Here is a 12,052-nt window from a genome sequence, read left to right on the forward strand (position 1 = left end):
ACGACGTAGAAGAGCAAGACGCTGAAATACGCATCGTGGAATCCGGATGGAAATCCGTTGCTCGATGGAAACTTTAATTTTTGCGTTCCGCTCAATACTCTTTTAGGATTCTGCGAAGACTACAAACGGATTGTAATCAACGCTCGTCACGAACTTGTATTGATACGATCGCGCAACGATAATAATTCTCTCGTTGGACGAGTCGGTACGAATCCAACGATCGAACTACTCAAGATACAGTGGCGAATGTCGCATGTATCTCTGAGTGAAGTCAACAAGCTGTCTCTTCTTCGAACTTTGGAAAGCGGAAGATATCTGAGCGTGTGCTTCCGTTCGTGGGATCTGTACGAGTTTCCTCTGCTGCAGAATACAACGAAGCATTCCTGGGCGAACAAAGCTGCGACGCAATTGGAAAAACCGCGATACGTAATCTTTGCTCTCCAAACCGGTCGAAAAAACGTACTGTCTGAAAACGCTACGCAATTTGACGCTTGTAAACTCACCAATGTGAGACTGCATCTGAATTCAGATTTTTATCCGTACGACGACATGAATTTGGATTTCGACAAGAGTCGATACGCTATACTGTACAATATGTATGCACGTTTCCGCAAAGCCTATTATGGACAGGACGATACGTATTTGGACATCGATGAATTCTCGAAAGCCGGTCCGTTCGTAGTCATAGATTGTTCGCGACAAAACGACTCTGTCAAGAGCGCCACCGTTGACGTGCGAATAGAATTTGATTGTAAGGAAAATATACCGGCCAACACCACCGCCTATTGTCTCATTATACACGATCAAATGGTCGAATATAATCCACTGAACAACATTGTGCGCAGACTCGTGTGAAAAGTTATAAATTAGACGTGTGCGAATGGGAACGTCAGTTTTCCGACGGTCGACGACGATGTCGAACGTACCAATTTTCGTCGACTTGCAAGGTTACGCGTTCAACAACATTTTTATCGTGAAAGAGGTAGCGGTACTTCGAGATGGCGAAACGCTATCTCATTACGTATTTCGTGAACACGTACCGTGGTATTTGTTGACGAAATCGGAAAAATCGCTGGCGTGTTGGTTACGGATACACCACCACGACTTCCGATGGGAAGATGGACACGTCTCGTACAGTCAGATGAAAAGTCTTATCAACAATGCCATTGGTACGGAACCGTCTCTGATATACGTGAAAGGACTCGAGAAGAAAAAGTGGTTGTGCGAGATTTTGGAAGATGATGTAGAGATTGAAACAATAGATGCGGATTACGAAGATATCGCACGCCTGGCGAACTTGGATGTAATCGGAACCTTGCGCTGCGCGTATCACACGAGACATTGCGCTATGCGGAATGTTTGCAAATTGTACAAGTGGTAGTTTGAGCGTAACAAACGTGTAAAACAACTATGATTTATGCTAATAAAATGATGTGTATCACACTCGTATGACTTTTATTCCACCTTTTACCCATCACATAATCCACCATATAATATGGTCTATCGCTTATCTCGCAGTAAAATAGGACGTTGAATAGGATGGGGAAAGAGTCTGGTAAAAAAAAATGAAAAATTAATTTATTTAATATAAATAATATTTATTAAAAAACTAAAAAAAAATATATGTACATTTGAGCAAACAGAATTTTTTCAATTGCATAAAAATGTTCTTCCGACGCCTTTCCACCACTGCCGCATCGATATCCCTCCGCTTGCCTTGTTTCCTCCGTTCTTTCCTCACGAGAAATCGACTGGCGAAACCGACGACTTCGAAAGCGCGCCGCAGGAACCTCGCCCGACCAAGTTTTCCTCCGACTCTTCTTCTCCACCACCACCTGTTTGAACTGCAAAAAGTCAAAATTAAAAATTAATGAATTAATTAAAAAAATTTGAGTATGAAAATATAAAATCGAAAAATTTGTAGTGTTAAATCAACTCACCTCTCGATTTTCTTCTTTTTACTTTACTCCCCCGTTTGATAATTGTAATCGGGAGAGTAAGAAATCACAGGGGGGCTGTATCCTGTGAAAATTTTATTGTTTAAAAAAATAAAATTTGAGCATAAAAGTAACTGTAAAAATTTTCAATCTTTCTTACCTCTGTCACCCATTCCCCATCCGTCTTGCGCGTAGCCTTCCTCATCCCCTCCTTCATAATACCTCTCCTCTTCCTCAGTCTGTAATTCCGCTTCTTCAGTCTGTAATTCCTCTTCCTCAGTCTGTAATTCTTCTTCCTGCTCTTCCTCCTCCTCGCGAAGTGAGCTCGTCGATTCGTCGCTCGCGAGATCGACGAGCTCAGGCGTTAGAACAATTCGAGCGCGAGCTGAAACATTAAATTTTTTTTGTAAAATTTCCTAATATAAAATCGATGCTGTTATTTTATTTCATATAAATAACGTATGCAGCGACTTACACGAGGGTCCGGCTTCGTCGCTCGCGAGATCGACTAGCTCAGGCGTTAGAACAATTCGAGCGCGAGCTGAAACATTAAATTTTTTTTTTGTAAAATTTCCTAATATAAAATCGATGCTGTTATTTCATATAAATAATGTATACAGCGACTTACACGAGGGTCCGGCCTCAGGCGAGGTATCTGCTCGACGTTTTACCCCGAGACGTCGAGTAGCTCGCTCGTCACGGTTTTGACGCGTACCACGCACCACACCCTCCACCACCATGGTTTTTTTAGGTGTTGAATGTTGTAGCGTTCCTAAAAAAAAAATGATTTTAATTTTTTAAAACTTTGTTTTAATATTCATAATACAAAAAATAGAAACTTACCATTTTTTACCGCACCATGATAGCAATTCGACAGCCTGATGATATAGCCTCCCGTATCCTCTTCCTCGTTGTCGTTGAACGCTCGCCTTGTCTCGATTATTTCGCCAGCAATAATCAAGAGCTGCAGATAAATCGAAAAATGTCCCAAACGGAATAAAACCGCGAGTACCGCACTAGGGCACGCACCCGCAAACTTTGCGAATACCGCATAATTATTATCGTCGTTGTCGGATAACGATGATAAATAATTATCGATGCATAGCCCGTTTAAGTTACACGCCAATCGCAAACACGAATCAATAATTTTCCGCAAACTAGACATTTTTAAAACGAATAACCAGCTCCCGGATGATTTCCTACGTTCCACTCGAGCCTTGAGAAGTTAATACGTCGATGCAATAGTTAATCCCGGCTTATATACCCTTACATCAAAGATGCCGCTAAATCTTATTATAATCTAATTATGTTCACAGATAGCTAACATTCGTATCGATATCCACTATAGTTTATATACATATTATATACAATAATATGTCGAAGACGAGATAACTCGCTCGACAGTAGCATTTCCTTTTCGAGGAACAGTAATCGTGGATCTAAGGTTTCGCTAGGACGATAGGTGCTAAGCTATTCGTCGCTAACTAACATTCGTATTGATATCCACTATAGTTTACAATAATATGTCGAAGACGAGATAACTCGCTCGACAGTAGCATTTCCTTTTCGAGGAACAGTAATCGTGGATCTAAGGTTTCGCTAGGACGATAGACGATAGGCCAGCGTATCATATTTCCATTTATTCAACGTCTATCGTACGTCTTTGAACCTCTATCGAACGTCTATTGTACATCTTTTAACGTATTGTTGAACGTCTTACGTACAACTTTTAATATCTTTTGTACATCTTTTCAACATTACTTAAACCACTTTTAACATCTATCAAACGTCTTTTAACGTTTATTACTACAGCAAAATTGACGTTTTTGCGTCGAGCTGTATATAAGGTGTGCGGAAGAGAGAAATTTATCAGTTCAAAGTGTGCACGCGGTGGAGAAAAAAGTATAGAAAATGGAGCGTGATCAGAATAGAAAAACTTCCGAATACGAGAAGTGTAAAGATTGCGGAGTGTACCACAAGCCGATAGCTGTGGTTGAGCCTCGTCCGAGGACGACTCAAGCGCCTCCCCCCGTTCCCCCTCGTAATCGTGAAAGGCGTTAGAGGCTCAGTTGAAACAATTTTTTTTTCATCTATGTAACATCTTTTACAAAATTATGAATAAAATTTGCTAATATTAATCTTATTGCGATTTTTTCTCCTTTCACCTCCCATCCTTAAATTACATATTAAGCTTAGATTAGAATTCCTATTAAATTTATATTTTACCGCGGATAATTCGTATTAAAAAGAAAACTTGAAGTATATTATTGGTGTTTAGAATAAATGTATAACTTAACTATTTCACTCTATATCATTCGTTGTAAATAAAAGAAAAAAATGATTTATATTGTACGATTTTTATTCCACCTCAGTTATACGATCCTCGTGACATATGATCTGTCGCTTATCTCGCGGTAGGATAGGTCAGTGAATAAGATGAGGCACAGGAATAATAATTTAAATTATTTTTATTTAATATGAATAAGTTTATTTTAATAAAACTTTTGAAATTGTTTATTTAAATGGTCCGCTACAACGGTGTAACTTGACTCGCGATAAGTCGGTACAATCGACGCGTTCTCTTATATTACTACAGCGGGATGATGATAAAAAAAAAAACTTACATTTTAAATATAAAAATTTTTTATTTCAATATTTGCATACAAACATTTCCGACATTTCGTCGGCATCGACACAACACATCAACTGTACGATGCCTAAGTACTCGACTTGCGTCTTACATTTTGATAACAATTTTTCGAAGCGATCCCGACCATACGTCTGATACAATTGTCGAATATACTTCTCCGGAAGCGGTAGATCGCTCAATAGGTATCTGCTTGCGACGTTCTGGTTTATGACCTTCCTGGCGAGTTCGACGAGACTCCTCGGCTGTCGCATCGTGGTGATCCTGAAACATTTTACAATACACCTAAATATCTACTCGCTGAATATTTCTCACTTTCTATTTTTAGAGATATTTTTCTCACCTAATTCGCACAGAGTGCAATCTTTAACGTATGGCGCGGGTCCGTCGATGTGGTCGCGTTGCCACGGTTGATTGTGATGTTTTTTGCACCGACGGTAACCCTGCACTTCCGGGTCCACTCTTGCGTGTTCCGGAAGTTTCTCCCACACTTGGTCCACGAACCGAGCAAACTTGCTTAATAAAATCACCTTTGGCACAAATTCTAACTCCGCTGCTGTTAAATTGAGAATATCGCGTTCATCCGAGAGTGCGATGAACATTTCGACTGTTATACCACTCGTTCTTCGCGGGCCTTATATACCCGCTTGTTGCACACGACATTGATTAAAACTATCGATGGTTCATATTTGCATTAACAATCCTTATCTTATCTCTTCCGGGAATTATTGTGATCTGATACCCCCCACCATTCCAAAATTACCTCCTCTCCTTCAAACACGATGACGCATCTAGCAACATGGCGATGCCTACAATTTGTATTAACAATCATTATCACACCCTCTAAGAAACGGCGCTCAAATGCTGCCTCTTTATTCTAAAATACAGCGATGACGCAATCCGTAAATCTGCACGAACCTGCATACTATAAACATAATGATTCCGACAACATGGCGCTCTACTTTGATGTGTAGAAAAAAAAACCTGCACCAATAAACAGTTCTCTTTCCAATAAACAATCCTTATCTTTTCCGGGAATCCTTATCTTGCGATTTGTATTAACAATCCTTATCTTCCGGGAATTATTGTAATCTGATACCCCTACCACTCCACATTTACCCCCTCTCCTCCAAAAACGATGACGTTATTACCCCCTCCACTGTTATCTGATACCCCTTTTCCCCTCTTCACCCGCGCACCCCCTCAGATCCCTGAGTTAGAATCATCATTGCTATACTACTTAGGCTCAGACATACAATGAACATTTATGGCTGCACATAGCTCTTCGAGCTGCGCATAACCAATTCCCGTTGTAACAGTTCCTGCTACAACAGCTGTATTAATGTCCAATGTTTCTGGTTTTGTGGGTTCTGACCAGATACTGGCTTTATAATTGCACATTTGACATTGGAAAAACAACTGTGTCATTAATCCATTGCGACGAGAATTTATGAATTTCCAATCTCTAAACTGGCACTCTATTCCTCGCGCATGATTATCAAATGTTCTGTGGATTTCATTCCACATAAAAGCAATGTCGACAATGCGACGGCCCTCAGGCAAACTTTCTTGTATACAAGAAGTGTCTAGAGGGGCATTTTTTTCGATAACAAGAGTATCGTTATCATTAATACTTAAATAAGACATACCTGTATGAGATGTTGATTCCAGGCATTGCATTACTTGAGTACTAGCTTCCGAATCCATCGTGTCGGGTAGGGATACCACAAATTTCTCGATGGATTCGTCGCTAGTACTTGTGGTAAACTTTATGCTCTCGGAATCAACTATCTCTTGGGTTTGAAGCATCTTTAATTTTAATTGTCGCCTGCAAATAAAAATAAATGGATTATTATTTTGTAAAGTCTTGTTATAAATGACATTTATTAAATCATTTCACATAATCTTGAAAAAAGTAAAACCTTTAAAAAATATGTAGTCCTTTGTTTATAAATTTTTATTACTAGAAATTAAGTATTTGGTAAAAGAAAATTAATGTTTTAACAACATAAATGCCTCGAAATATTAATTACCTACTCAAAGCGCATGTGGTTACAAATTAAAAAAAAACCAGCACACGAATAGATCGCCTCTGGTATAAAATATTCAGCCAGCACACGAATAAACCGCCTCTGGCACTAACTACTATTCAATTTTTGAAAAAACCAGCACACGAATAGATCGCCTCTGGTATAAAATATTCAGCCAGCACACAAATAAACCGCCTCTGGTATAAAATATTCAGCCAGCACACGAATAAACCGCCTCTGGCACTAACTACTATTCAATTTTTGAAAAAACCAGCACACGAATAAATCGCCTCTGGTATAAAATATTCAGCCAGCACACGAATAAACCGCCTCTGGTATAAAATATTCGATACATGCGTCGGAAGACACCCTTATACCCGAAAAACCACCCCCAAAGTCACTTAAACAATTCTAGCCAAGCTAAAAATAACTTGTCGCTCTTTTCCTTCTGCATGGAGAAAGTTCCGAAGCCCTCACACGACATGCAAAAGAGACCGATTCGATACATGCGTCGGAAGACACCCTTATACTTAAAAAACCACCCCAGAGCGTCTAAAAAATCCTAGCTTAACAAAAAATAACTTGTCGCTCTTCTCCTTTAGCATAGAGAAAGTTCTGAGGCCCTCACATAACATATAAAACAGACCGATCCGATACATGCGTCGGAAGACACCCTTATACCCAAAAAACCACCCCCAAAATTACTTAAACAATTCTAGCCAAGCTAAAAATGACTTGTCGCTCTTTTCCTTCTGCACAGAGAAAGTTCCGAGGCCCTCACACGACATGCAAAAAAGACCGATTTGATACATGCGTCGGAAGACACCCTTATACCCGAAAAACCACCCCCAAAATCACTTAAACCATTCTAGCCAAGCTAAAAATGACTTGTCACTCTTCTCCTTCTGCATGGAGAAAGTTCCGAGGCCCTCACACGACATGCAAAAAAGACCGATTTGATACATGCGTCGGAAGACACCCTTATACCCGAAAAACCACCCCCAAAATCACTTAAACCATTCTAGCCAAGCTAAAAATGACTTGTCGCTCTTTTCCTTCTGCATGGAGAAAGTTCCGAAGCCCTCACACGACATGCAAAAGAGACCGATTTGATACATGCGTCGGAAGACACCCTTATACCCGAAAAACCACCCCCAAAATCACTTAAACCATTCTAGCCAAGCTAAAAATGACTTGTCGCTCTTTTCCTTCTGCATGGAGAAAGTTCCGAAGCCCTCACACGACATGCAAAAAAGACCGATTTGATACATGCGTCGGAAGACACCCTTATACCCGAAAAACCACCCCCAAAATCACTTAAACCATTCTAGCCAAGCTAAAAATGACTTGTCGCTCTTCTCCTTCTGCATGGAGAAAGTTCCGAGGCCCTCACACGACATGCAAAAAAGACCGATTTGATACATGCGTCGGAAGACACCCTTATACCCGAAAAACCACCCCCAAAATCACTTAAACCATTCTAGCCAAGCTAAAAATGACTTGTCGCTCTTTTCCTTCTGCATGGAGAAAGTTCCAAAGCCCTCACACGACATGCAAAAGAGACCGATTTGATACATGCGTCGGAAGACACCCTTATACCCAAAAAACCACCCCCAAAATCACTTAAACCATTCTAGCCAAGCTAAAAATGACTTGTCGCTCTTTTCCTTCTGCATGGAGAAAGTTCCGAAGCCCTCACACGACATGCAAAAAAGACCGATTTGATACATGCGTCGGAAGACACCCTTATACCCGAAAAACCACCCCCAAAATCACTTAAACCATTCTAGCCAAGCTAAAAATGACTTGTCGCTCTTTTCCTTCTGCATGGAGAAAGTTCCGAAGCCCTCACACGACATGCAAAAGAGACCGATTCGATACATGCGTCGGAAGACACCCTTATACTCAAAAAACCACCCCAGAGCGTCTAAAAAATCCTCGCCTAACAAAAAATAACTTGTCGCTCTTCTCCTTTAGCATAGAGAAAGTTCTGAGGCCCTCACATAACATATAAAACAGACCGATCCGATACATGCGTCGGAAGACATCCTTATACCCGAAAAACCACCCTCAAAATCACTTAAACCATTCTAGCCAAGCTAAAAATGACTTGTCGCTCTTTTCCTTTTGCACGGAGAAAGTTCCGAGGTCCTCACACGACATGCAAAAAAAACCGATTCGATACATGCGTTGGAAGACACCCTTATACCCGAAAAACCACCCCCAAAATCACTTAAACCATTCTAGCCAAGCTAAAAATGACTTGTCGCTCTTCTCCTTTTGCATAGAGGAAGTTCTAAGGCTCTCACATGACATGCAAAAGTGACTGAACCGATACATGCGTCGGAAGACATTCTTTTATTCGAAAAACCACCCCCAAAATCAATTAAACGATTCTCTTCAAGCTAAAAATGATTTGTCGCTCTTCTCCTTTTGCATAGGGGAAGTTCTGAAGCCCTCACACGACATGCAAAAGAGACCAAACCGATACATGCGTCGGAAGACACTCTTTTACCCGAAAAACCACCCCCAAAATCACTTAAACAATTCTAGCCATGCTAAAAATGATTTATCGTTCTTTTCCTTCTGCCCAGAAAAAGTTTCGAGGCCCTTACGCGACATGCAAAAGAGACCGATTTGATACATGCGTCGGAAACACCCTTACACTCAAAAAACCACTCCAGAGTCTAAAAAATTCTTGCTTAGCAAAAAATAACTTGTCGCTTAGAATGGTTTAAGTGATTTTGGGGGTGGTTTTTTGGGTATAAGAGTGTCTTCCGACGCATGTATCAAATCGGTCTTTTTTGCATGTCGTGTGAGAGCCTCGGAACTTTCTCCGTGCAGAAGGAAAAGAGCGACAAGTCATTTTTAGCTTGGCTGGAATTGTTTAAGTGATTTTGGGGGTGGTTTTTTGGGTATAAGGGTGTCTTCCGACGCATGTATCGAATCGGTCTCTTTTGCATGTCGTGTGAGGGCTTCGGAACTTTCTCCATGCAGAAGGAAAAGAGCGATAAGTCATTTTTAGCTTGGCTAGAATGGTTTAAGTGATTTTGGGGGTGGTTTTTCGGGTATAAGGGTGTCTTCCGACGCATGTATCAAATCGGTCTTTTTTGCATGTCGTGTGAGGGCCTCGGAACTTTCTCTGTGCAGAAGGAAAAGAGCGACAAGTCATTTTTAGCTTGGCTAGAATTGTTTAAGTAATTTTGGGGGTGGTTTTTCGGGTATAAGGGTGTCTTCCGACGCATGTATCGGATCGGTCTGTTTTATATGTTATGTGAGGGCCTCAGAACTTTCTCTATGCTAAAGGAGAAGAGCGACAAGTTATTTTTTGTTAGGCGAGGATTTTTTAGACGCTCTGGGGTGGTTTTTTGAGTATAAGGGTGTCTTCCGACGCATGTATCGAATCGGTCTCTTTTGCATGTCGTGTGAGGGCTTCGGAACTTCCTCCCTGCAAAAGGACAAGAGCGACAAATCATTTTTAAAAAATCGTTCCAGGAACGTTCCAAACTTCAACCAGCTTTTCTCCAGTAGGTATATTCCACTATCGAAGAATGACTAACAATAAGAATAAGTAATGATTTAAAATTTTTTTATGTATCTATTGTCTCATATTTATCATCTTATTGCATTTGTGATAATGACGTTTTTGAAGCAGAGTCGCCTTAGTTACGTGCGGTGTTAGCGTTGACGACTCGTTGCTAGCATGCAAGCGGCAAGGTGGGTCTAATAGATCTATCAGAAAATCGAGCCAAAAGTTGCAATTATTCTCATCTACAAACACACACACACACACACACACACACACACACACACACACACACACACACACACACCCGCGCGCGCGCGAATAATATTCGAGATGGAAATACTGACCTTTTAAACCATTTTCCCCTTAAACTAAGTCTACGACCAAAAAGACGCAGATGTTTCTCATTGCACTTTTGCCCCATTTTCACTTATTTTACTTATTTATTTATAATAAATAATAATATATAATAAAAAATATATAATAAAATTTTTAATTAACACGTTCAACACGTTGTAACGGTCAATTCTTTTCACTGTTTTTTTATTTTCCTGTACAGCACCGCGCGACTCTGAGTCAACGATGCCTGATTCTAGATTTTTTAGACTAGAAAAAAGAAGCACGAACGGAGGGGTATCCATATACATGCTCGCGCATGGTGCGGTTACCCCTCCGTTCGTGCTTCTTGTGTCTAGAATCTGGCATCACTGTCTCTGCTCCGCGCAGCAAAGCTATTTTAAAAATTATCCGATTTATATATCATGTTTCATGTCATTTTATAATTGTAAAAATCTTATTAAACCATTACAATTATTTTCTAATCGATAAAATTGAGGGCCCGGATCAAAGAACTCTCCCAGCGCTCGAAATCCTGTAAAAGTATTGTCCAAATTTCAGAGCATGAAAATTTTGAAAGTCACAAAATTAATTATTTTTAAATATAGGCTTATAGAGAATGACGAGACGGAACTTTTTTCTATTAGCAGTTTTTTTGTTCGATGCTTATTTTTAATAATAAAAATTAAATATTGAAAAATTGTTATCCCCAAATTCAATAAGATTTTAAGATATAAATCGTCGTAACTTAGCCAAATTTTGTTGAAATTGTTTGAAATTTGGTATACGCATGCAGCATAGTCTAGCGATGCCTACAAATTTTAATTTTTATTATTAAAAATAAGCATCGAACAAAAAAACTGCTAATAGAAAAAAGTTCCGTCTCGTCATTCTCTATAAGCCTATATTTAAAAATAATTAATTTTGCGACTTTCAAAATTTTCATGCTCTAAAAGGAGACATTACGTACTGTGGGTCACTGATTTTAATAAAAAAATTTTGACGACCAATAGTTTTCGACCAATAAAGTTTGTGTGCGAAGCCATTCGACGCACTTCTCAGAATTTACGGAAAAAAAAATTCTTAAAGTTAAACACAAATGTATGCGCAGTGTAAATGTTCCTACTGCTGAAATTAATTTTAGTTCGTAATAGCTCAACGGGAAACGTCTGGATTATGATGCTGGAGACTCGGATTCGGGTATCTCACTGATTTTTTTTCCTTTTTTTATATGAATTGTAATGTTAAATACATTTTGTAAATACAAACGATATTTTTTTACTTATTGCTCTTATTTTTTCATAATATGTGAAAATCCGAATTATTATTGAAGGAAGACGAAAAAAATAATTTTATAATTTAATTAATTATTAATTACTAGTTTTATTAATTATTTAAACATACTTCATTAACATTTGGAAAAATAGTTCTACTTTCTTTTAAACGCGATGCAAACTATGCATATTGTATCATATCATTGAATATAAATTAATTAAATTATAAAATTATTTCTTTCGTCTTCCTTATATAATAATTCGGATTTACACATATGAAAAAATAATAGCAATAAATAAAA

At 39.1% G+C, this 12,052-nt stretch overlaps 1 long non-coding RNA gene across 2 annotated transcripts; it reads right to left on the minus strand.

The window, feature by feature from the left end:
- Positions 1-1,577: 1,577 nt before the first annotated feature.
- LOC136998477 (uncharacterized) lies at positions 1,578-7,454 on the minus strand. 2 transcript variants are annotated; one of them, XR_010889059.1, is made up of 3 exons: positions 2,098-7,437; positions 1,941-2,022; positions 1,578-1,844 (listed from the first exon to the last, which is right to left on the minus strand). It is a non-coding gene; the product is annotated as an uncharacterized lncRNA (long non-coding RNA). The 2 variants fall into 2 exon arrangements; XR_010889058.1 differs by having other exon boundaries at positions 1,941-7,454.
- Positions 7,455-12,052: the final 4,598 nt, after the last annotated feature.

This window comes from Linepithema humile, chromosome 3 (assembly GCF_040581485.1).
Source record: "Linepithema humile isolate Giens D197 chromosome 3, Lhum_UNIL_v1.0, whole genome shotgun sequence".
NCBI lineage: Eukaryota > Metazoa > Arthropoda > Insecta > Hymenoptera > Formicidae > Linepithema > Linepithema humile.